Here is a 26110-nt window from a genome sequence, read left to right on the forward strand (position 1 = left end):
ATGGATCATCTCAAAATCAATCATTTAGAGCAGATATAAATTCTCATGAGACTCCCTGAGAAGGTAGCCTGTTCTCCTTTCTCTAGAGACAGTTGCTCTAATTTTAAAGAACCTCAACCACAAAACTGATGTTAATTTAAGTAAGATAATATTAAGAAATCTCCCAGTTAAGAAACAGTCATTGTCTACTTTTACCTAGGATCACCATTTGTTTCACTAACACAGAAAATGAAGAGTTTCTCGCCCCAAGTTATGCTTAATTGTGTTCCACCATTTCTTAAGTGGCCACCCATGCCTTCTCCTGGCCTCTATGACCCTACATTATTCTAATACAAAAAATAATTATGCAAATCTCTGTCCAGTTCTTTTTAGGTTAATCAATATTAAATGACACTTGCACAAAATCCTTCTATAATTAATACTCAACATGTGAATAGTATTTCAGAGTACAGTCCACGCTGGAACACTAGAGCATTCATTCCATCATAAAATCCTAATCCTATAAATGAAGCATTTATTTCTTTATTTACATATTCTCTTTGTTCAGGACACTGAAGCTCAGAGAAGTTTAGTGAATTGCCTAAGTCACAGGGTTATATTAGTCTAATATACGAAGTTTTCTTTTTATTATGAAAAAAATCATACATATATAAAGTAACATAATAAAATAATAAACCAGCATGTACCCATCACCTCGCTATGTTTATTTAGAAGATTCAATTTCTCAAAATCTCCCTACAAACACACATCTCTAGCTGTAATGCATAATTTAAAATGTGCATCATGCATTAAGACAAAAGGAGGAAGAGACAATCAGAAGACATATTCCAGAATGAAAATTTTCCACCCTAAGCATTTTGTCTCTAAACCCATAGAGACAAAGAATATCCCTAGGTAATAACATTCAAGGGACCATAAATGTATTCACCAAAAACTTACCGACAGAGCATGGACTAAGCATGAAGTTTCTGAAAATTCACTGGCAAAGGCAACACCTAAATATGTATAACCTAGTGATTAAATCTCACATAAAGACACTGAGTCAAAAATCTCCTTTTCAATTGCTTTTCAATGTAAGGTACTCTTAAATGCGTATACTGGTATCATGGGAGATAAGGCCTTTAAACAAGAAAAATGGGATACCTCTTTCCCTATTTGTAACAATGAGCAATTCCCATTAAGGTAAACAACATGTGAAATATTTCCAGGAATCAACCACCATTTTTACCTACAGAGGTGTTGGAAGTGCAATTTTCTCTGCTAGTACAGTCATCGTGAAGAGCATTGCATCCAATGGACATATCAATGAAAAAGAAAACAAATTCAGCTACAAATAAAAGAATATATTCTAAGAAGGGACTTCCCTGGTGGTTCAGTGGCTAAGACTCCATGCTCCCAATGAAGGGGGCCCGGGTTCGATCCCTGGTCAGGGAACTAGATCCCGTGTGCCACAACTAAGAGTTCACATGCTGCAACTAAAAAAAGATCCCGCATGCCTCAACAAAGATTCCACAGGAGGCAACAAAGATCCCGCCTACTGCACCTAAGACCTGGCACAGCCAAATAAATTTAAAAAAAGAATATATCCTAAGAAATAAAATTGGCATAAGTTAGTAAAGATTCAGAACTTCAACAGAGTGGAGAGATAGCCAGAGATGCAGAAAATGGAAAGCCATTTTAGAGAAGTAGCTACATTTTTAACAACCCTTCCGAGAATAGCCTGGCACAAGTGCAGGACAGATGGGGTTGGTGATAATTATAAACATATTTTCACCTTAGTTTTGCACAGCTATTAAGAACCACTTAAATTTTAGAAGCCCTTTCTCAGATGCAGCACAGTAGACCTCATAAAAGGCTAGTTACATATATTATTGAAATAATGACTACTAAACAGATACCAACAACTTCTCTTAAAATGCATATACATTTAAGATTGTGGTTAATAATTAAATACTTATTTAGCTTTACCAAAAGGGGGAGGGGGAGCTCTTAGTGAGCTGTCCAGGGTAATGTATCCCTCAACAATGATGTATCTGGGAGCCTGGAGAGATCTTAAGTCTAATGGGAAAGTAGCATTTGTACTACATCCTGATCTTTAAGTTAAGGGAGGTCAATAAAGAGGTTTCCAGAAGAAATAATTGAATAATTAGTCTGCCTACCCATGAAAGTCTGCAAAGAATAAAGTAGGCTTCTAAACCAGGAATACGTTTATAAATACTAGTTTTGCAAATAAAAATATGGGAAATAGGGTTTAGAAATAAGCAGTGTTCACATCTCCAGGTCATATCTGGCCACTAATTAGCCCAAGAATGTAAAGTTGAAATTAATCTCATAGATCTAATACTTAGATATAGGTAGTAAATCTCTCTGACCCTTATTTTCAAGTTGGGGTCATCGACACAGGGCTCTGAACTGCAAACAGAAATGCACTCTAGTAAATGTAAGTAAAAAGAAATTTAGGGGAAGGTTATAAGAGATTCACAGAAAAACTGCATGATGGCTAAAGAACTAAGCTATGCAGTCAGAAACAGTACTGAAATAAGAGCACTGAATTGGCCCTGTGTGCTCAGCGCTGCCGCCATCACCAGGCATTCTCACCAAAGTCCACTTTGCTAACCAGGATCTGTGCACCAGATGTTATTGAACATATTAGAAACTCTGCATGGCGGCCCCTGTAGATGAAATGTATCAGCCACCATCACTGCCAGATGGATTCCATGGTGCCTGTTTCTTGTCATTAATTTCTGATTGGAAGTCTTACCTGTGTGCATCTGATCAATAGAGCCTAGGTCATATGCATGTGTCCTTGATACACAAGAGGCTGAAGAAGCAAGATTCTGGCTTCTATTCTGGGACATTACTCATATGGAACGATTTTCCCAAACAGGTGAAAAGCAGCAAAGATGTTGAAAGAAGTACCCAAGATGTCAAAGGTATCAAAGATGTGAGAACATCACGATGGATTTCCGCGGAGTATCTGCACGCTGGCATTTGAGAAACAGTCTCTACCATTGACTGTAAATCCATAATCTGGACCTGCCAACCTCTCCTCTCATCTCCTTCCACTCTCTTCCCACCAGCCACACTGGTCTTTAGTGGTCCTCCAACATGCAGAGCTCTTCTGGCTTTAGGATTTCTGCCCCAAGCATCCCTCTGCCTAGAGCTCTGCGTCTCCAAATGTATTCATGACTGACTCCTAATTTGCTCACAGGTCTCAACTTAAATGTCACTTCCTGAGGGGGACTTCCCTGACCACCCCATCCACGGATGTCCTCACCCTACTCCATCCACATTCCTCCTTGTCAGCCCATTCTATTTGCTTTATGGCACTGATCACTATTTGATTTCGTTTAACTTGTTTATTTTCAGCCTCAGTTGCCATAATTGCCATAATGGAAGCTCTCTGGGTCTATGGGTCCTGTCTGTCCTTTTTTTGCTGTTGTATCTTCAGCACCTAGAACAGTGTCTGGTTCACATTAGCCTTTCAAATATTTGTTGAATAATAAATGGACCCCTGCTACAGTTTATTTATTTATTTTTTTGCTATAGTTTAATAGGTCCATCTTATAAATGTGGAGACAGAGGAAGAAAGGCTCCGTATATGAACACACAGCAAATTAATAATCAAAGGGCGAGTCCTTGATTCCTAACCATGCAATTTCCAGGAAGAGAAAGGTGCAGGCAGCTTCAACTGCTTCTTAAAGCAAGGGAGGCAGTAGGGAAGGGCAGAAAGAACACTGATTAGGAAAAAAGCATGAGTTCTATAATCATACACTTCTGAGTTCAAATTCGTGCCCCCAAACCTAATATAAGTCTCACAGATTTTTCAAAGAATTAAATGTGACCATATATGTATATTATACATATACGTTATTTCTATAACACCTGACACGTGCAGGTACTTAACTGGAGGCCAGTGCTCACCTTGGCAGCACAGACACTAAAACTGTAATGATACAGAGAAGATTAGCATGGCCCCTGCACAAGGATGACACACAAACTCATGAAGCATTCCACATTTTTCTACCATATATAAAATAGATAAACAACAAGGTCCTACTGTATAGCACAGGGAACTATATTCAATATCCTGTAATAAACCGCAATGGAAAAGAATATCATAATATATATACATATAACTGAATCACTTTGCTGTTCACCAGAAACTAACACAACATCGTAAATCAACTATACTTCAAATAAAAATTTTAAAAATTGGAGACCATAAAAATGATTGTTAATTTATGACTAATGATCCATGTCTGAGTTCACGTTCTCTTAATAGCATGCTAAGAGAGACACATCTTAACATAATCTACATCAGAGTCTTCATTTACAAAATGAGAATGTTGATTCTTTCCCACAACTGAAATTTACTGGGAATCTGCTATACGCCAGGCATGTGTTACCCACAGGTTGAAGTCTCTAAATTTCTCTCCAGCTATCAATGCTGAGGGCATTTCAATCCATTATTGCCATCTCCAAAGATCATCTTGACACTGTAAACTAAGGGCAAAAACCGGCTATTATTTTCACTTTTCATTTACTTCCAAGAATTTATTGAGTCAAGCACTGTGCAAAGTTCTGGAGACACAGAAGCTATTGGGAAATAACCCCTGCCTTTAAGGTACTTACTGTTTCATGAGAGAAACAGACAAAAAGAAAATTAGCAATAATGTGATATATACAAGATGCTATAGGAACCCAGAAGAACGGTACCCAACGTAGAGTATAAGTTGGAAGAAGTGGTTCTGCGCAGAATCTGAGCTGAAGGAAGAGGAGGACTTAGCCAGGAATAGAAGAAGGGGTCAGACCTGCCCAGCAGAGAAAACAGCAGCTGCAAAGGCCCCGAGAAGAATTTAAGCACAACACTTCTAAGAAACCAAAAAGTTCAAGAGAGTAGGGTCACAAGAGTCTCCAAAAGACAGAATTTCACAAAAGGGTCTGTCCCCAACCCCCTTCAAGAGCCCTAGAGCTACAAATGATTAATTGTCCTTAATTACTTTGCTTTTCTCAAAAAAGAGAAAGAAACTCTTCCTTTAATTATTAGAGTACCTCTCCAGTCTGGCACTAATCCTCAGTTTGGAGTTTGGAGTTATCATTTTTAAAATATATACATGTGTTTTCAAATTATATTTTCATTGAAGCACAATTTTATGTTTCTTTTTTTTTATTGCCTTCATATTAGCAAATTTTCTTAAAGGAATTGACCTTTGAGTCTTTGTGCCCAAAATGCCTTCAAGTCACCTTCCTTGGGCAATTTTTCTAATTCCTCCAAGCAGCATCTTTCATTTCCTCCCATAAAGTGACAACACTTTCTACATTACTTCCATTACAGCGCTCAGCAAAGTGCCTTTTAATAAGTTTTCTTCTTGCTAGACTGAGCTTCTGGAGGGAAGGTTTTGTGTTTGTATCCCAAACATGGTCTTTTTTTTTCCCTAATAAACACTTTTAATTTTAGAAGAGCTTTAGATTTACAGAAAAGTTGCAAAGGCAGTACAAATAACTCCCTAGGGATCTTTTTAAAATTCAGATTCTGATACAGCGGGTCCAGGAAAGTCCAGATAGTCTGTGTTTCTAACAAGTTTCCAACTCATGCAAATGTGGCTGGTGCAGGGACCACGATTTGATAAGGGATGAGTGTCAGACAAATTGGGACAAAGGTTCACAACCCTGGCTGCAAATTAGAATCATCTGGGAATGTGTTTTGTTTGTTTTTAAAATGGCATTGCTGGGAGGTACCCACCTCCAGAGATTCTATTCTAATTCATCTGCCCTAAACCCAGGAATCCATATTTCAAAAAATCTTTTCAGGTGAATCCAATGTGCAGCCAGAGTCAAAACCCACTTGTCCTCCTAAATTGTCAGAACCTATATCTTAGCAGGCTCTCTGTTTCTTTCTCTGTAAACCGGAAATAAACACAAGTACCTGGTAAGGTATTACTGAGACTGAACAAAACAGCGAAAGTCAGCACCAAATTCAGTGCTTATTAAATTCTAGGTGCTTGAAAATGTTAATTACAAATTCTGACAGGCAAAAGGACACGTAAATACACATTTCTCACCAATAAACCTTCGAGAACATTCTTCCTAAACTGTCTTCCCAGAGTTAGACTGCTCTCTGATCTCCAGCTGTCATGTAAAAGGGCAGGAGTTCAGGGTGTTAGGGTAGAGTCACCATAGAAATCTGCTAGTCTTTAGGGAATGCGGTCTAAGTATCCTTTGATTAATTCAGCAGGCCTCACAGCTGAGCCTGGAGTCCCTGCCCATGCAGGACAGAAACAGCTTTGTATGAGGACAGTCCACAGGGTGGCTAGATGGGTCTAAGCTGTTTATTCCAGAACAATGAGTGGTCACATCCGAACTGCAGCTGGTCTTGAGGAGAGATCTCAGAGAATCTTCTGGTTTCAAACCACTGTTCACAGGCTTGAGGGGAAAGCTCCCAATAAAATTCAAAGAGTGATATATGGTCATTAAAATTCAAGCCAAAGGACACTAGCACTTGTGGAAAAAAAAAAAAAAACCTACAAGTCTTCTACATCTTCTAATATACAGCTCCCCTTCTCCAACTGTAAGGAACATAAAAGTAATTCTACTTTCAGCAGACACTGAAGGTTAAAGGGTTACCTTTTTTTTTTTCTTTTTATGTTCCTCAATCAACTGTTTTTATCAAACTAAACTAAGGTTATTAGGTTCTTGGGGTGATTAGAAAAGTTAAAAGGTTAAGAGGTGCCACACATAATTACTATCCCTTTAATCCTGCCTTCACCTAAACCAATTACTAATTTTTTAAGTAACAGATAAGCATTTTTGCCCAAAATATTGTCACCTGCTTAAACAGCTGGAATCTACTATCAAGATCAAATCACATGATATCTTCCATGGCTGTTTTATCTCTATCATCTTATATCATTTGAGTACTACACTTTAATAAATAGTGAGGGGGCAATTATAAAGACTGTGGGCAAAAAGTGTCGCCTGCCATATCAGTAAACAAAGGATGTTGCGGCCATCAAGCCATCGGCCACTGCAGCCATCGCAGACTGTGCACCCTGAGGGGATTCAGGATGGAGAAAAGCAGGATACTGGCCCAAGATAGTTAAGGCGCATATAGAAGAAATGATTTCAGTGAGCCCAGACTCTTGCATCTTCCCATACATATTGAGAAAAGCACTAAATTCATTGACTTGGCATGTCTGGTTTTCTTTAATTAGCAGTAATCTTTTGACGTTGGAGTATCTGTTTTTTTAATTGTTCGTTTGACCTCCTATATATCCAACCTCCTCCCTTACTTCTTCAGAGCAATCCCTCAGAGCTATCTGAGAGGCTGCCTCCCGGGCTTAAGTCCTCAGCAAGTCCCCCTGAATAAAACATAATTCTCAACTTTTAGGTTGTGCATTTTTTTCAGTCAATGAGACACATATAAATATGAAAGGATACTCATCAAATTGTAGTAGAAGAAGGACTTCCCTAGTGGTGCAGTGGTTAAGAATCCACCTGCCAGTGCAGGAGACACGGGTTCTAGCCCTGGTCCAGGAAGATCCCACATGCCGCGGAGCAACTAAGTCCGTGCACCACAACTACTGAGCCTGCGTGCCACAACTACTGAAGCCCATGCACCTAGAGCCCATGCTCCGAAACAAAGAGAAGCCACCGCAATGGGAAGCCTGCACACCGCAACCAAGAGTAGCCCCCGCTTGCCGCAACTAGCGAAAACCTGCGCACAGCAACAAAGACCCAACACAGCCAAAAAGGTAATAAGTAAAATAAATTCATAAAAAATAAATTAATTTTTTAAAAAAGCATATGTTACTTTTAGAAATGTACAATAAATTTGCTTTAGAGATACAGGGCATCTGTCAGCAGTCTCTGTTTCTTAGTCTAGGTACAAGAAAATTACTTCTGCAAATCAATAGACTAGATACACTGCATTAGTAGCTACTGCCAACACACAGAAAAAAATCACTAAGTTCATTTAGTTTCAGTCTTACCCTTTATGTAAAATTATCTAAATCAAATTTTCAGCAGCAGAATGGCCCACAGAGATCATATGCATATTCTGTTCTTGTCTGGTAAATATGGATGGATTCTAGTCATTTAAGTGCAACAGATGACAAGACACTAAAATTATCTGCCATCACCGAATATCCAACATTTCATGAAACTTATCTTTGCCTTCTGACATCCCTTGCCTTCCCAAATGGTTCACTCTTGGTATGACTTTCTGGTTTTTCTAAATGGTATTATCTCTCACAGTTATCCCTAGATTCACATAGACAAAGGGAGTAGCATAAATGAAAAGTACAAAATTGTACATAATGAAAACTTTCTAGGCCACAATAAGCTTCTGAAACATAGAAATGCTGAAATTAAATATAGAGACGGGCACATGGAAAACAATGTCCAGATGGAGAATTCTGATATTTTATTTTCTTCTATATTTGCCATGTAATTTTTTCTCATTCCGTACCATGGGAAACGAGTCATATTCTTAACTGAAAACAACTTTTATGATATCCTCCTATCTTCTGCCCTGCAAAAATGGTGCTCGAATCCAATCCACCTAGAAACCTACAAAAAACTAGGAGTCATGCCAGACTCCTCCCTCTTAGTTATCCCCCCACAACGAATCAGTCAGGAAGTTCTATTAATTCCAACCCTTTAATAACTCTTGCCTCTAACACTTTCTTCTTAGTACCAGAATAGCCTTGCCATTTCCAGCCACCACTCCAATCTATCTACCACACTGCTGCCACAATATAAAGCTAATCAAGTTATTTGCCTAAACTCCCAAATTCTTTCAAATGGCATATGAGATGCTCCAAGATCGGGCTCCTGCTTACCTGTTCAGAATGCCTCTTGCAATTCTCTCAAGGGCAACCAGCCCCTCAGCCATATCAAATTACTTACAGTTCCCCATTTATAACACAGGAGGTTACATTTCCATGGGCTTTGCATATTTCCTTGTCAAGGAAAAATCTCCACCCTAGTCTCTCATCAGCTTAGATAAGACTGCTCCTCACTTTTCAAGATTCACTTTATTCAACAACTCTTAAGTGAAACCAACTCAGAGCTTCCCAAGGAGAGACAGCTCCTCTATTCTTTATGCCACCTTTGCTTCCTCTGCTATGGTAGGAATTTGGTACACCTGTGCTCCTTTTAGCCTTAGTGAGTGGCATATATCCTACGAAAATAAATGTTTGTTTAAAGAACAAACGGATGACTCATAAAATGGCCTTGGGCTGAATAATGAGATAACCACCAATGCTGACCATCATTCTCCTGAAACCGAGGCCCCCTAAATCTAAGTTCCCTTGCTGAGTTTATGATTAATCTCTCTATCCAGAACTTTATTCCCTTTCTTGCCCCACCCCTGTTCACCTCAAGATTGAAGAGATTCAAAGAAAAGGGGGGTTGAAAGCAAGCAGGACCCTGTGGGGTCTTTCCAGTACAAAAGCCCCTTCATACTCCATTTCCTGTTTATAGGGGAAAAGACTTTAGTCTTTTAGGCTTTCCCTGAGTTCCAAAGAGCAGACTCAAGCAGTTAATGATTAGGACAAGAGTCACAGCCTCTTAGTTCCTCCTATAGGGATACAGATAATAATCTGATGAATATCTCTGAGTTGTTCTGTAGAAACTAAGACCCCCGCCCTGGTGAAGGATGGTGGCTACATGCTGATCCCAAGCACATAGACCTCAGACTGGTTGGAACCAGAAGGTTGAGATTCCGAAGACATCACCCTGTTACCTCACCACCAAACAATCAGAAGAAGGTCCATGAGCCGATCACACATCCTATGACTCTTTCCCCTGACACTGTCTTTAAAAACCCCTTCCTGAAAGACATCAAGGAGTTTGGGTCTTTTGAGCATGAGCTGCCCATTCTCCCTGCTTGGCACCCTGCAAATAAACCCTTACTTTGCTGCAAACATCCACTGTCAGAATTTGACTTTCTCTTCTGCAGGCACACAGAGCCCTTGCTTGGTAACACTCCCTTTAGAGCAGATCAGAGGAGTCAGTATTTTTTATCCAAGGATCCTGACTCTAATGTGCCCTGAAAGGACTCAGCAGCAATAATACTACATACTAGATAGGGTCCTTTTACCCTTGCCAGTTTCCAACTTCTATAAAATCAGCTTTATGACAAGTACTGGAGGTGTAAATCACTAATTAAAATTTACCATTTTTAATGATAAAAGTAATATATAATTATTGTAGAAATATTAGAATGTAAAGATAAGTGAAAGTATAAGCTGTCCATAATCTCAACAGGCAGAAATAACCAACCACTGATAACATTTGGAGGACATTCTCTTAAATTGATCTTTTTGACATAAATGGATGCTATTACATACAAAAATGGAATCATATTATACGAACAATTTTTAAAATGAATTTTCCATTTCACAATATTCTGTTATGAATTATAATAATGATCTACAATTATAATCAAATGATGTGTTTATTGAAAATGTGGATTACTGGACTCCATCTCTTGATCTATTGAAACAATCTTTAGATAGAGAGCCCTGTAATATTCATCATAACCCTCTAAGTGATTCCATGTACAGTAAATTTTGAGAGCCACTAACCACAGATAGTGTTTTCAAATCCCTATGGTAAATGACAGAAAAGTGAAGGTTTCAAAGGTATTTGTTTTGGCTGCACATAAGAAAGCATAAGAGCTATTACAAAATGGAGTGGGTTACCATCCCAGTTGATGAGCCCCTGGTACTCTGCAAACAGATTTTGAATAACTAGTCTCAAGGATGTGGTGGTCATTCTGTATCAGGAAAGAGGTTGAAAGAGATCATTTCTAAGGTCTGTCTCAACTGTAAGATTCCAAGACTCTATAATTAAAGAATGTTAAGACTAAAGTATACTTCAGAGGCAAAAAAAGAATAGTTACCTGGGAAGACAGTAATGGAACTAGCTGGGTATGTTTTATAGGCAGTGGTTTAGCGGTAAAGCAGCTCTCAAAGCTGACAAAAACTTTACACATAATTAATTGAAAATATTTTTTTCTAGAAAAGATTAGCAATTAACTGGTTTTCTAAGACTTTTAAACTGGTGATCCTACATTTCAAAAATATTCTTTGGTAGCACTAACACAGAGCAAATAAAACGTAAAGGCTCAGGTTGAAAGAGTGAGGGACCCAGGCATCTTTGGCATACTTGGCCCATTGTGACTAGTCTGGGAACTGTGCCAGGAAGGGGGTGAGGTAGTCTGTAGAACTGTGGAAATACCAGTAATCTAATTTAATCTTTTAACTTTCAAACAAAGAACCTGAAGTCTAGAGATGTTGTGTTATATATTCATAGCTAGTTGGTGACAAAATAATTACCCTTGAAATCCACACTTCTCACTCCTAGTCTAGTGTTTTGAGTAGTAAGGATTTCTCTACTATTGCAAATTGCCTTTTTTTCAAATCCTAAAAAGTTAGAGATAAGGCACAGAAGAGCCAAGTGTTTGAAACTGTATACAAATAAAGATGCCATATTGTAAACAAATGGCTTAAAATAATTGTATTTTAAAAGTGGACTGAAATTTCAAGGATAGCTGTGCAATAATGCTCCCCATGTTCTTCTTAGAGTTATAGTTTAATTCCCTTGTTTGGCAGGAAAATCAGTGATTACTCTCACTTTCTGACATTTAAATAAAAATGCCTTCCAAAAAGGCAAATAATATTTTCAAACATAGTCCTTGTGTTATACACACTTTATATGTTTACCTGAGTTTACAAGCACAGGTCAGTATTTTAATAGACATGCTCATTTTTAGGTGCTTATGTTGTATACACATTAATTACAGAATATACAAGTTCTTTTTTTTTTTTAAATATTATGTCTAATTCTAATAACATTGTTCTTAGAGACTGACTGATTGACCCAACCACCCTATATCTACAGTGAAAATTATATTTATAAATATGTAAACAAGAAGTTTGAGAATCAAAAGCCTAGGTAATTTCAATTTAAATATCATCTATATGCTGATGACTCTTAAACTTGTATCAGTACCCTAGACAATTCCTATGAACCGCACCCATTCAATACATCTACTTCAATGCATCTCAAACTTAACAGATCCAAAATCAAATTCCTAATCTTCCTCCTTAAACTCTTCCTCCAACAGTCATCTTCATATGAGAAATGACAGGTCCATCCATCTAGCTGCTAAACTTGTCATGATTCTGGACTCATTTTTTAACCACTGGCAAATCCTGTCCCCATATTCCAAAATACATGCAGAATCCCACCATTTCTCACTATCTTTGTTGCTGGAATCATCATTGTCTTTCTTAATAGCCTCCTAACTGGCCTCCCTGCTTCTACCTTTGTCCCCAGTCTATTATCCAAACAGTAGTCGGAGGGACAAATTATAAGACAGTCATCACCTCCAATGACTTCAATCTCACATTGAAAATAAGCCCTAACAGGCACTCGGTGTCTTCCCACCTCATTCTACTACCATTCTGACTTAATTTCCTGCTACTCTCCCATTTGCCTACTTCATTCTAGCCACCCAGTCCACCTTGCCATCCTTCCAATATTCCAGGAAAAGAGTTTTTCCATGTAGAAGGTTCTTTCCCTACATGATTTTTTTTTCCCACACCTACTTCATATATCACTGATAACATCAAAGCATCACAGACATATTCCTAGACTAACATCTGTATCAGTCAGTGTCTAGAAGGAAATGAGTACCACACTAAAATTAAGATAATCGATGGAGAGTTTAATAAAGGACTATTTACAAGAGTTTGGGAAGGATGTAGGAAAACCAAAAGGGATAATGCAGAACCTCAGGGATAGTAACAGGGGGCTACTGCTACACACAGCCCTGAAGGGACAAGAGAGAGGAAAGGTACTGAAAACCAGAAACAGCCCAACAGAGAGGGCAGACTTGAGAGAAAAAGTGATAATTGGAGGGGAGCAGCAATCAAGTTAAGGCCACCTGCAGGAGAAGAGCTAAGAGAATAAACAACGTGAACTCACACTTCTCTCTCCCTCATATCTCTTCCCGGGGGCTTATTAATATGGTTTATATTGACTTGCCTACCAGGGCAGAGAGCAGAATAGAGAAGGGTACAGAATGGACCTGGAAGAGACATCTGAAGATGTCCAGCCCACTACTTCACTCCATTTCTCCCTAGCACTCAAGCAGTACTTGTTGAATGAAAATGTATGATTCAATGGTGATTGTCCATTGAATAAAGCTTTTAAATATGCTATATAAGATATGTTTCCTTAAAAAGAACTCCTCTGACGGGGGTCAGGAGTCGGGAGCCACACAGGTCATCCAACGGAGACACTAAGGAGGCTTACATGAGCTCAATATGGTGAATAAGTCATGAGGCGTCTTGCATGCCTCCCGTTCTGCCGTATAGAACTTAAGGTTGGTTATCATATTCCCCAAGACAGAGAAGTATGAAAAAAAGGAGGTGGGGTCATGGGTGGGCATTGCACTGAGGGTCTCCCCACAACCTAGATGCTTTGCAGGTGACTTGTGATGAGCTGATCGGTGATATCTGATGTATAACATAGATATTTCTGATAAAAGAAACAATGGGGGGGAAAAGTCATACATATGTCATACTCTGAAGGGTAAGGGAGTATTAAATGTTTAAACATCCGTCCTACATACTTGTATCCACCATGAATAAATCAAGCAAGGCTTCTCGTGAGACCCTTCATCTCCCTGGCAAGGGTTCATTAAAGAAAAGCTCTTTGAGGAACAAACATTAGTAGAACTTCTGATTCCTTAGTTTTCTAAATTACTTGTGTCATTTGGGGACTTGTATGCAGCAATAAGAGCATTACTTCTTTTGTTAGAGTTTCCCAGATTCCCCAAAGTTGATACAATTAGAGGAAAAGATAAAACAATGGGGCAGAAGAGCAAACATCTGTTTTACTTGTGGAAACTGAGGAATTCGTGTTGATGGAGAATTTATTAACAAATAATGTAATTGCTAATTCTAGTAGCACCTCCCAGGCCACCTCCAAGAAAAAAATAAACAAAAAAAGCTATCAGGGTAACATATCATCAGGAGACAGAATGGAAAATCCTAGAAGACAGCCTTTGAGAAGGTCTTTCACACCCACACCCAGTTTCATTAAGAATCTCTTTCACTGAAGATACCTATCTGTCTTTATTTTCCTGAAAGGGAAGATGGTGATAAACAAGGTTGAGAGAAGATAGAGACAGAGTGAAGTAGACTGAGTTGCTATGGTTTCTGAAATTTAATCCTAACCATAGAAACATCACCTTATATACTCTAGTATCACTCTTCCAATCTATTTTCATCCTGTTACACACCTTTTTCCTCTGAAAGAAAATCAGTTATGTTACTATGCTTGATCTCCAATTTAAGAAGTTATAAAAATAATCTCTGAAAAGGATCTTCGGGTTCCTGGAAAAAATCTGTTTGCTATTGGGGCCCCATTCCATATGCTTCCCATTTAAGGGCAGATCCAAGTATTGTGAACTTTGAAGCTTATACAGTGGAGGCAGGGGAGCCTTTTAAGTAAATAAATTTCAAAATACCACAAACAAATAATTTGACAGTTATCACAAAAATCCAGAAAAGTTGCATAGGTTTTCAAGTAATTACTAGACATGCTTCTTTCATGTCTAGTAATGACTTTTGGCGTTTTGTTTTGTTTTGGCTTATACACTTTGGGTGCCTCTTCATATTTCAAGGATTTTATATCGCTTTCTATGGGAAGACTAGAAAGATAATGCAAAGTTTCCTCTATGCGGGTTGATCAAAGTTTTATTGTTGTTTCTCCTCTATCCACATGTTTTCTGCACCACGTGCTCTTAAGACATGTGCATATCACAAAATGACCTCTGTCCATGTACTCATCACACTGGGTATGCAGGCTCAGTGAGCAGCTGGAAGATTTCTGGAAGAACAGTCCTTTACCAGGACAGTAGAAATAACTTAATTATACAATGAAGTAACTTCCAACCACATGTGACCATATGAAATTGCCAATGTTCAATCATCTTCAACCTCCAAAAATAGCAATTTCATATTGTCTCACACTAATATATCCCACTAAGCCCCAAATAAATGTATCTCCAACTCAGCATCCCATTAGCCAGATTCCAAAATTGACCATGGCCACTCTAACACAATCTGCGCTAGGGGAAATATGACAGAGAGGAGTAGGTGTGCAAAAAGATCACAATCTTACCTGATTATGTTTAAAACATCCTAATTGCAAATTTTACATACGATCATATGAATAAGGCCTAAGGTCTTGGAAAAATCCTGGGAAAATAAGGGGCCCTGAAGCCTAAAATCCATTAACTTCACAGTATATCACCTCTGTAAGTCCCAATCCAGTCAATGAAAGTTTTGTCAACTGAGCAGTCCCAGGGAAATCCACAAGGCACATCGGAAAAGCAAGCACTTCTCTTTTCTCCCAAAGAAATAGTTTCCACATGTCACATAGAAATGATTTCCAATTTATAGGCACAAGCAGAGCAGGCTTCATCCATCCATTACCGGATTCAAACAATCCTGTCCAAGATGATGAAAATTTCTGTGAAACAAAGAGTCCTTTGTTAGCACGGAAATCTCATCTCTCTATCATTATTCCCTAAGGCAGTCATCAATTGCATGTTCTGTACACCAGGCATCTTGCCCTCATGTGAGCACTTGTAAAGCACAGCGCCCGCGGACAAAAATGTTCTCAATGCAAAATATAAACCTGTGGTTTATGTGGACTCTGACACCAGGCTATTTGCTAACTGGACCTACGGTGAAATAAGTCTCCGGATTTGCTAACTGGACCTATGGTGAAATAAGTCTCCGGCCATATGCTTTTCAAATCTAACTCAAAATGCCACACAAAGAACAAAGTTCAGCTAGAGCCCTCAACCCATTTTAGTAAGACTCTTTTTATTTCCCCCATGCTTTTACAGATAAATCTCTTCAGTGCAGACCAATGCTTTACATACGCAAACTGTTTATCTGCTGAATTATGCTGAGTTGGCAGCACTGCTCAAGAGAACTGTGCTGAGTCTACACGATGGCCACCATCTGTTGCAGAGCTTCTAGGAACAGTGTCTTCAGCATGAAACACGGTGTTAGCCCTGACCATTAAAGGATTGCTTTGCAAGCTAAAGCCAATAATGAAAATTTATTCCAGAAGGTCATTAACACCTGGCTTCTTTGCAATAATTGAGAACACAGCTGCATAAGGAAAATAAATAAAACTGTATGACACGTATACACTGATGTGTATAAAATTGATGACTAATAAGAACCTTCTGTATAAAAATAAAATAAAGTGCACAATTCAAATAAATAAATAAATAAATAAAGTATATTTCTTGTGGACAAAAGAAAAAAACTGTATTGTGTTCACTCCATTTATATTTCAAAGATATCAAATATAATCAACATACACTGTAGATTCAGATAAGGCAGAACCTCAGCTATGCCGCTGGTTGATAAGTTGGCATTGATAAGAGTAATAACAACAACCAACAACAGACATATAGTGTCTTGATTCTCAAATAACCCAGTAGGTAAGTATTATTATCTAAAAGGCAAACTATTTTAACCCTCTAAGTTTCATTTTTCTCATCTTTAAAGCAAAGATAATTTCACTAATCTGTAAGATTTCGGTAAAAACTAAAGATAATATAGGCAAAGTATTGAGTATTCAATATCAGATGTATGAAATAATAAAATATTATTAAACTCAAAGTTTATATTGACTGTATATATTCTGAAGTATTAGCCATAGATCAAACACGTTAAACATACAGAAAACTTCAAGCATCTCATCAGGTGACCTAGGACACTGCCTTGCTGGTAACGCAGATTTGAGGAGTAAGCTAACAAAAGATGAAGCAGAGCAGCTGTATGGGTCACAGCATCATTTAAATCAGTCAGCATGTATTAAAAGCCTTCTCAAGTATAGCAAGAAACTGCAAAGAAAGTAATAACACAGTCCTTCTGAAACAGTATTTTAAGATTACAGAACATATACAGGTATCTCATTAGTCTGTTATCTGGAGCAGTGCATAAAAGAATACTGAAATAAGTAGCAAAATAAAATATTAGTCAAAACACTTGGAAATCAGGGATCTATGAAGAGACAGCTGAGAAACATTTGTGCTCAGTATGTAATTTTCAGACTAAAATCCACCTTTAACATGAAAGTAATAACTATGTGCTAAGTGACAAGGTTAGCTAGTGGTTTTATCTCAAACAGTCAACATTACCCTATGGGGAGTTAATGCCACGCTCTCCGTGTACCACCCTTCCCTTTATCCCCTGCCCTGGAACTATTAGTCAAAATACCTCAAACGTAGATAGAAGAAAGGGCATATACTAGCTCCACTGCTCAACAAATTTTCATAGTGGTCTTATAAATTGAGCATAAAAAATTGTAACTAAGATTAAAATGACTAATAGTGGAAAATCAAATTTACCAGAATGTTCTGTTTATCACCGACTAAATCAGACCAAAATGTCTTGCTTAAATCATGAACATGAATATTCAAAAACAAAGGAGATAAGAAAGCTTACCAGAAAAAAACTTTTTTAAAACATCACCCTCAAATGGTTTAGAAAAAAGGTATACACACACATGTATATAATATGTGAATATATTATACACACACACACACACATACACACTCAAGAGAGAGAGCGTGAATGATAACATAAGTGAAATATTAGCAATAGGTTACTGTAGGTATAGTGTACCCCTTCAACTATTCTTGCAAATTTATTCTAGGTTTGAAATTATTTCCAAATAAAGAGTTATAAAAAGAAAGCTAACAAAAAATATTTAAACATAAAATAAAATTTCAAGGTATTTATATATTCCTCTTAAAATTTAAGAAAGATTAATATATTACAATCATTTTCTAAAGGAGCACTCAAAAATTTAGAAAAGTTAACAGTCAGTTAGGAATACTGGTTCAGTACAGAAAACTATAGGGTTTTTTCCACGCATAATTCTCCTACGTATAAATATGAATCTCTGACAGAAACAATAAAGAAAGTCAAACTTAAAATAATTCTGTTTGGCCAGATACAACATGAGATTGAACCAGGCATGAAGTAACAACAGCCATACTTAAATCTTTTTTTTTTTTTCCTTTTACTATCCCCATTGTATTCAAAGCTGCCAGGCTAACATATAATCAGGAATTATACTGCGTCCTCTAAGGAGTCCTCCAACTATAGTCATGGCTTCATATATTTCTGGCAAATGCCCCAGATTCTCACAAAGTAGGGAATATCGACACGATTCCATATAATCTACATTAAGGATATACAAAGAGATATTACCGCACTGAGTTTTGGAAATATATATATATTAATCAAAGTTTCAGTATGCAATAGCTTCGTTTAGCACCAAGATACTTGCCATTGACTTCAGTAGATTAGGAATGAGAAGATGCTTCTAAAGGAAATCAGTTTTTGAACTGGTTAAGTAATTAAGCTGAGGTATAAACTTAAAGGATCCTAAGTTGCTATATTCAGTCTTAAAATTCCAGTTAAAATAAACAGGCCTCTAAGGAGGGAGAAAAAATGCTCATGTATAACTTAGAAGGAGGTTCCTTTGAATATTACTCTTCTTGAAGACAAAGCATTTTCTATGTTCACTAAGCAATTATTGCTAACAAGTCTAGTTTCAGAATGTCCCCTGGAAAATGATTCAGGGGCATCAGAGACTCTTCAACAAATTTAATTAATAGTGCTGACATTCAGTCATTTACTCATTTAGTCCTGAGTAAATATAAAAAAGTGCTCAGAGTAATCACAGACACCTCTCTGCATAAGCAGCATGAGGTCCAGACTTTAGATTTAATATATCTTATCATTAAATCCCCTTTCCTATTGTTGTCATTAGCACTTTGGTCTAAGTTTAAGACAAGTATACCTGGTACTAAATTTTGCTATGTTACGTATGTTGCAATGATAACGTTTCAGTGAAGATATAAGAAAGTATAAAAGCAAATTATTACATTCAGGAGCCTAAACATATAACAATTAACAGATTATCAAATTAATAAATCATTTGATATTCTTTCTATTTGCAAACATGCGAGCTCTTTTCCTGCTGGTAACTTGCTGCACAGAAAGTAAATAAATCATGGAAGAATGAGATATCGGGATGCCCTGTAATCTCCAGATTCCATGCCTCTGAAATTTCCCTCTTAAAAATTGGAAACTAGCATAGTAGTCATAAGTGACCACAGATGACGCTAAAATGCAGTGAGACTAATACATTTAATAGATACATACAGACTAAAAAAAAAAAAAAAAAAATAGGAAAGCACTGATGATGAAAGAAACCTTCCCTTTCCCCAATTTTGTACACATACAAAATCTTCAGCTATCTTCTCAGGGGTGTATTTTCATTCAATTCCTGCTCATAAACTCCTTAACTGTGCACTTTATTGGAAAGAAAATTATTTCCCTGTGGGTGGCAAAAACATTGAGATTCTTCAAGATATTGTTTGAATAAATACTAAAATAACATTCCTTCATAAATAAGTGGTTTTTCATCCTTCTAACACATTCATTGCCAACTACAGCTTTGTGTGCAAGAAATAGACTCCCTAGAATGTAAAAGAATACAGATCTTCTTCAACCTATGATGTGCTTATGCCCTGATAAACTCATCCTAAATTGAAAATATCCTAAGTCGAAAATGCATTTAATACACCTAACCTAACATCGTAGCTTAGCCTAGTCTATCTTAAACGTGCTCAGAACATTTACATTAGCCGATAGTTGGGCAAACCATCTAACACAAAGCCTATTTTATAATAAAGTGTTGAATATCTCATGTAATTTATTGAATACAGTACTGAAAGTGAAAACCAGGATGGTTGTATGGGTGCAGAATGGTTGTAAGTATATTGGTTATTTACAGTCATGATCACGTGGCTGACTGGTAGATGTAGCTCCCCACCGCTGCCCAGCATCAGAAAGTATCCTACAGCTGATTGCAAGCCCAGGGAAAGACCAAAAGTCAAAGTATGGTTCCTACTGAATATGTATCGCTTTTGCACCATTGTAAAGTCAAAAAATTCATAATCATTGAAAGTCAGGGACCATCTATATATGACGCAACACAGTCCCAGCTCACAGCAGTTACACAGGGTTTTGAGCAGACTCAAAAACCCATGCCTTTCTCTATACTGAGATTACAATCACGGTATTTTTTAAACAATAAGAAAAAGAAGTACAATGGTGATTCAGGGAGAAGAGAGATAGTACGTCATGTTTGTGTGGGGTTAAAAGAGAACCCAAGGAGGCTAAGGTGAGGGGTAAAATGTAAAATGTAAGCTGAGCCTGAAAAGTAGTGTAGATATTAACAGACAAATGAATAACTTCGGTATTCAAGAAGAGTAGTGAATGAGAAGAGAGGACAGTAACAGCACAGGTATAATCTCCAAAAGGCTCAATGACTATAGCTTGTGTAGATTACAAGAACATGTGAGGACTGGGGCAGATAGTGGTGGGAACAGAAAGCAGAGATAAAGAGGTCTTTGCAAAGATGAGATTCTGAAGGCTTCTGACCAGGGTGAAACAAATTCAGAGCTGCAATGAACTACAGTGAGAAAATACCAAAGGCTGGAGAAAAGTTAAGACAGAATTTCAACTTACAAGGAAAGGGGTAGTGAAGGCCAAATTCAGGTCAGAGAAGCAGTGGGAATGGAAATTGGCTGGTTTTAATGTACCTCTCAGCCATAAAGTCTACATTCTAATTAAATGTGACCTTCACTACACAGAGCTAAGCGAGGGTGGCATAAGAAACTTTAGTCGATACACATTTCCAAAATAAACCTGCATGACACAGCTGAAATGACAAAGGTAGGGAAGAATCGTAGTGCTGTGAAAGACTGAAAAACAGCTAAAGTGCCTGGCAAAAGAGCAGCTACAAATTTGGAATATAATAAACCACCATGAATATTATACCCAGCCACATGTTATAAACTGTTTTAATGTCATTCTTGTGGAAACTCAGAATTAAACAAACTGGAATCAGCTTCAACTCTCTCCCCTAAGGTATTACTAAAGTTCGTGTCATGAGAACAGAACAAAATAAAGAAGCCCTGTTACTTATTGTTACTCCCTTTACAACCCCACCTAATAGCCAATGCCAACCGCCCGACTCCTCCCAAAAAAGAGTTCTAAGACATAACTGCGTTAGGCTCAATTATGTTCTATAATAATTAGTACTTTACAGAAATCACTGTGTATAAAATTTCAAAATAACGCAGCAGAAGAATTTTTGGTCATGTTCTGGAAAATTCTTACTTCTATAACCTTGTCAAACCTCTGCAAATCAAAGGCATTTTATAATGTACAGATTATTTCCCTCAAATCAGTGTTTCCCAAAATGTGGCAGGTGATGTAACAGATGACTTCAAGTGATTCCTGAGTAACCTTTTCATTCTATCTATTTTAATGTGTACTGAAAAAAATATGGACCATTACATATTTCCCTTTTAAATATATCTGACAGGTATTTGAATAAAAATATTAAAGTTATACAAGTGACACACAGATATTGCCAGTGACACAATAAAGACTTAGATATGAAAAATAGCTTTAGCATGACAGTGTGAACATAGATGTTAATATCCATTAAACAGTGGCATACATATTTTTATCAGAATATTACTTTTTAATAATTCTTACTTGGTCTCAAGTTTATGAAGAATAAGTTCTATTACTTTAGTCAGAATTTATATTAGTGTTAAATATAATATTGATGTCTAGAATGTGTTTTATATTAGCTTGAAAACAAAATATTTCATCTTTCTATTAGATTTGCCATTTTCAAATCTTTTAAGTTGGATTAGGTAATTCAAAAGAGAAATTATAAAAACAGAATGAGAAAGTACAGATTTAAAGACAGGAGTGTTGAAAAGAATAATTTGATACATTAAAATAATGCTTGGATTTTGAAAACACTCAAATTTTAACTTCAAAAAAGGTTAAGCGTTGTTTCTGTAAAGAAAGTGATTTAAATACACATTGGGGAAAGCTTGAAGTAACTCTTTTAAAATTGACTACAGTACAAATTTCTTTTAAAATCGACAGGAAATTAAATAAGAATATATACTAAGGGCGGAAATAAGAATATTAAGTCTAAAAGTGTAGGAAACACTGTTTGAAGTAGTCTAAATTTCGTTGTAAAGGTCAGTTTTTTTAAAGTTTCAAAGATAACTGTGTCTGAGAATATTTCCTAGATAGTTTATAGGACAGGATTTTTATTATTAAAATAGTCAGAGTTTTGCAAATTTTAGATAAAATATTAAAATTTTAGTTTATGTTATTTCCATTTACATTGAATATACACAGATTTACATATTTGAAGATAAATGTTGAGGCGCTATGTATGAAAAAACCCATACATATTTAGACTCTATGATGCCTGATCTATTCTGGAAGGTAGTTTGGTTTGATTTAAGAATACATGTTTATACATTGCATTGCAATAGGCCAAATGCATATTTTTTTTTAAAGTTCTAAGAGTTAAGGTGCTCAACGAATTTTTTTCAAGACATAAGAAAGAAGGTTTGATTTCAGGTTTCAGATTTCACCTATATAGACAGGTGAGGAGATTTCTTTCAAGTTGCAGAAGGCTTTTGCTCAGCAAATATTTTCATATATACATTTTTTAATCTAACTATACAGCAAACACCTATCTACTTCTAAGTGAGTTAAAGATAATTACACATATATGGAGTGAAGTTTCAACAGTGTTGTATTTATACAATTTTTTAAATACATTTATTTTTTTTTTATTTTTTATTTATTTTTGGCTGCGTTGGGTCTTCATTGCTGCGTGAGGGCTTTCTCTAGTTGTGGCGAGCAGGGCCTACTCTGCGTTGCAGTGCACGGGCTTCTCATTGCGGTGGCCTCTCTTGTTGCAGAGCACAGGCTCTAGGCACACAGGCTTCAGTAGTTGTGGCACACGTGCTCAGTAGTTTAGCTCGTGGGCTCTAGAGTGCAGGCTCAATAGTTGTGGCGCACTGGCTTAGCTGCTCCGCGGCATGTGGGATCTTCTTGGACCAGGGCTCAAACCCGTGTCTCCTGCATTGGCAGGCGTATTCTTAACCACTGCACCACTAGGGAAGTCCCTATTTATACAATTTTAATGACACTTCAAAACATATTATGGACTAGATTAGGGATAGCTATCTACCCCTGCAAAATATATGCCAGAAAAATAAAGAGTTTAGAAATGCTACTAAACCATGGTTCTCAGTGGGTTGATTATGCACCCCCAGGGGACATTTGCATCAACTGGGGGTGCTTTTGGCTCCAGAGGACATTTAGCAACATCTGAAGATATTTTTGATTATCACAACTGGGAGCATAGTGCTGGGATCCAATGGGTAGAGACCAGGGATACTGCCTACAATACCCAGAATAACCCTTCCGCCACCCAACAACTAAGAATTATCTGGAGGTTGAGAAATTCTTTTCTAAACTCATCACCATCAAACGTGCTCCAAAATGTTAGGGTTAAAGATAGGAGAAGATAGGAAAATCACAGGAGGTCAAATGAGAGGGAGGGAGAGAATAAGAAAGATCAGAATCAACTAAAGAACAATCTAAAGTACTGTATCTAACAAGCATTTTACCGTGTGGTTAATATGAGAAAGGCAATATGGGGCCAAACCAGTAATGATCACAAACATACAAAAAAAGTGTGAGCAAACTTAGCAAACTTCTATCTTTCTTTCTATCTATCTATCTATCTATCATCTATCTATCTATTTATTTATGGCTGCGTTGGGTCTTCGTTGCTGCACGGGGGCTTTCTCTCTAGTTGCGGCGAGCGGGGGCTACTCTTCGTTGCAGAGCACAGGCTTCTCATTGCGGTGGCTTCTCTTGTTGCAGAGCATGGGCTCTAGGCACACGGGCTTCAGTAGTTGTGGCATGTGGGCTCAATAGTTGTGGCTCACGGGCTCAGTAGTTGTGGCACATGTGCTTAGTTGCTCCATGGCATGTGGGATCTTCCCAGACCAGGGCTCAAAGCCCTGTCCCCTGCATTGGCAGGCAGATTCTTAACCACTGCACCACCAGGGAACTCCCAAAAAACTTCTTTTCTTAAAAGAAAAAAGGATACCTATTTTTTTTAAGCTACTGCTTGTTGGTGAAGGAACTGACTTATATACAATTATTTTACTCTCTCATGGACATATTTCCCATTCCTCAGAGATGCTATGCCAAGAAAATGCTAGAGTAGCTTGGGGAGACTCACACTGGGCAACAGTGACAGCTACTTGGGTAGATGCTCCAAATAATGGTGACCTTGGCATGTACAAATCATACCTCCTTAATTCCAAAATATCTTGATCTCCTCCAACCCAAATTAAAAGACTATACATTAGGATCCCATTTTTTATTTTTTAACATCAAGGTGTATATTTGTAAATGGGTAGAACTTGTGTTGGAATGATTCATACTAAACTATTAACAATTTTTACCCTGAGGATCATGGGTGTGAGAGGGCACAAAGGTAAACATATTTTGCTAGATCTTGGGAGTATTTGAATCTTTTATAATGAGAATGCATTCATGTATAATAACTTTTTTTAATGAGTTTTCTCAAAAGCAAAATGCAAATACTCTGCTATGGTCCATAAACACTTAATACAAATATCTTGCTTTATATGAGATACATATTGTTTAAAAGTTGTTGTAACAGCTTTAATCATACTCCCAGAAAGGAATTTGCTAGTTAAAGAAATCCTACAGAAGTTATTTCGTAGGCTTAAAAGCTTTTTAGAAAACAAATATCACTCATAAACTAAATGATATATTGAGCTAAATTTCCATATATGGACTTTATTGAAAGAAAAGAACAATTGAATACCGTCAGCACACCACAGTTACTACTGGGAATTTACTGACACTTTCACTTTGATTCCTGTCTGAAAATTAATCAGCTGACAGCATTAGAGCATTTAAGACATTTTTAAGAACTCAGAAATTCTCCTAATAGTTATAAAAAATTTATACCATCTTTGAAATGGATTCCATAAATGTTTTACAACTTTTATGAGGGCTACTCTGATTCACTGAAGTAGTATATACAGCAATAGTCGATGAACAGTTAAAGAAATATTTGAATTTTCTCCATTCTGCTTTATTTAATTCTGAGCAGGAATAACTGCACTTTGCTATTTTATGATTGATTTTTCTCATTTATTAACATATCATTTTAAGGAACCAAAAAATGAATCAGATGAAAATTAGTTATTTCATCCAACTAAAATTAAGCAGGTATCATAAAGTTTTCTCATTCATCAATTAGGGTAAATAGTGAAATCAGGTGAAAGAAATGAACAATGAAAAATTGGAAATGAAAAAGCTGTGATTATAAAATCAATCTCTTTATAGAACTATAATTTCATTCTCAGAAAAACATTTCCTGTTCGTTGGATGTGTAGATATAGATATTACAATCCCAAAAAAGAATAATACAAATCTACTAATATATTTAAAAGTATATTTTAAAATATATTATAAATACATCTTTATAAAAACATATGCTTATAGTCATACACTCATATGATTAGGTATATTATTATATATTATAAAGGAAACCAGTGTCCTCCTCAACTTTTCAAGGAGATTTATCCATGAATATGGCATCAGCTAATAAATCAAAACATGTTTAGTCCTTATTTCTCATACTTTATTAGTAAGTGACATTTCTCAACACATAACCATTTTGACAGGCTGCACCATGATATGGAGAAATAAACTTGAAATAATAAAAAAATAGTAAAAGATATCAAAATAAATCCATGTGTTATTACAACAAACACATGCAAGCCAAGTTACTATTAAGTTATGCTAAATATATTTCTCCTCAGTTATCACCACTTTTTAGAATTTGCTCCCCCAATTACCAAGTGAAATACCAATTGACTGGACAGTGTCAACTACATTTTGCATCCAGCATATTTTGTAAAAACATAATTTCTATTTCATTCAACCTCAGACTATTCCAATTCAATCTGAGAAGAAATGCGTTTTTAGGACTGAAGTCCTCACACAGGTAAAATCATATGTATAATCTTAAATAATCA

The 26110-nt window shown here is 36.8% G+C and overlaps 1 protein-coding gene and 1 non-coding gene across 4 annotated transcripts in view; one reads left to right on the forward strand and one right to left on the reverse strand.

Moving 5' to 3' along the window:
* GULP1 (GULP PTB domain containing engulfment adaptor 1) overlaps positions 1 to 26110 on the reverse strand; it is a 267960-nt gene that overhangs the window by 219562 nt on the left and 22288 nt on the right. Inside the window, exon 1 of one of the 3 annotated variants that reach the window (XM_027126195.1) lies at positions 15205 to 15519. The exons of the other annotated variants lie outside the window; for them this stretch is intronic. The gene's annotated coding sequence lies outside the window, so the exon portion shown is untranslated. Of the gene's footprint in view, positions 1 to 15204; positions 15520 to 26110 lie in introns of those variants that run through there. 3 annotated transcript variants of the gene reach the window in all.
* Positions 3917 to 4023, forward strand: LOC113605376 (U6 spliceosomal RNA). The gene has a single exon (XR_003427185.1). It is a non-coding gene; the product is annotated as a U6 spliceosomal RNA (small nuclear RNA).

The sequence above is a fragment of the Aethalodelphis obliquidens genome, unplaced genomic scaffold, assembly GCF_003676395.1.
Source record: "Aethalodelphis obliquidens isolate GAN/ISIS:26980383/991018 unplaced genomic scaffold, ASM367639v1 scaffold2, whole genome shotgun sequence".
Taxonomy (NCBI): domain Eukaryota; kingdom Metazoa; phylum Chordata; class Mammalia; order Artiodactyla; family Delphinidae; genus Aethalodelphis; species Aethalodelphis obliquidens.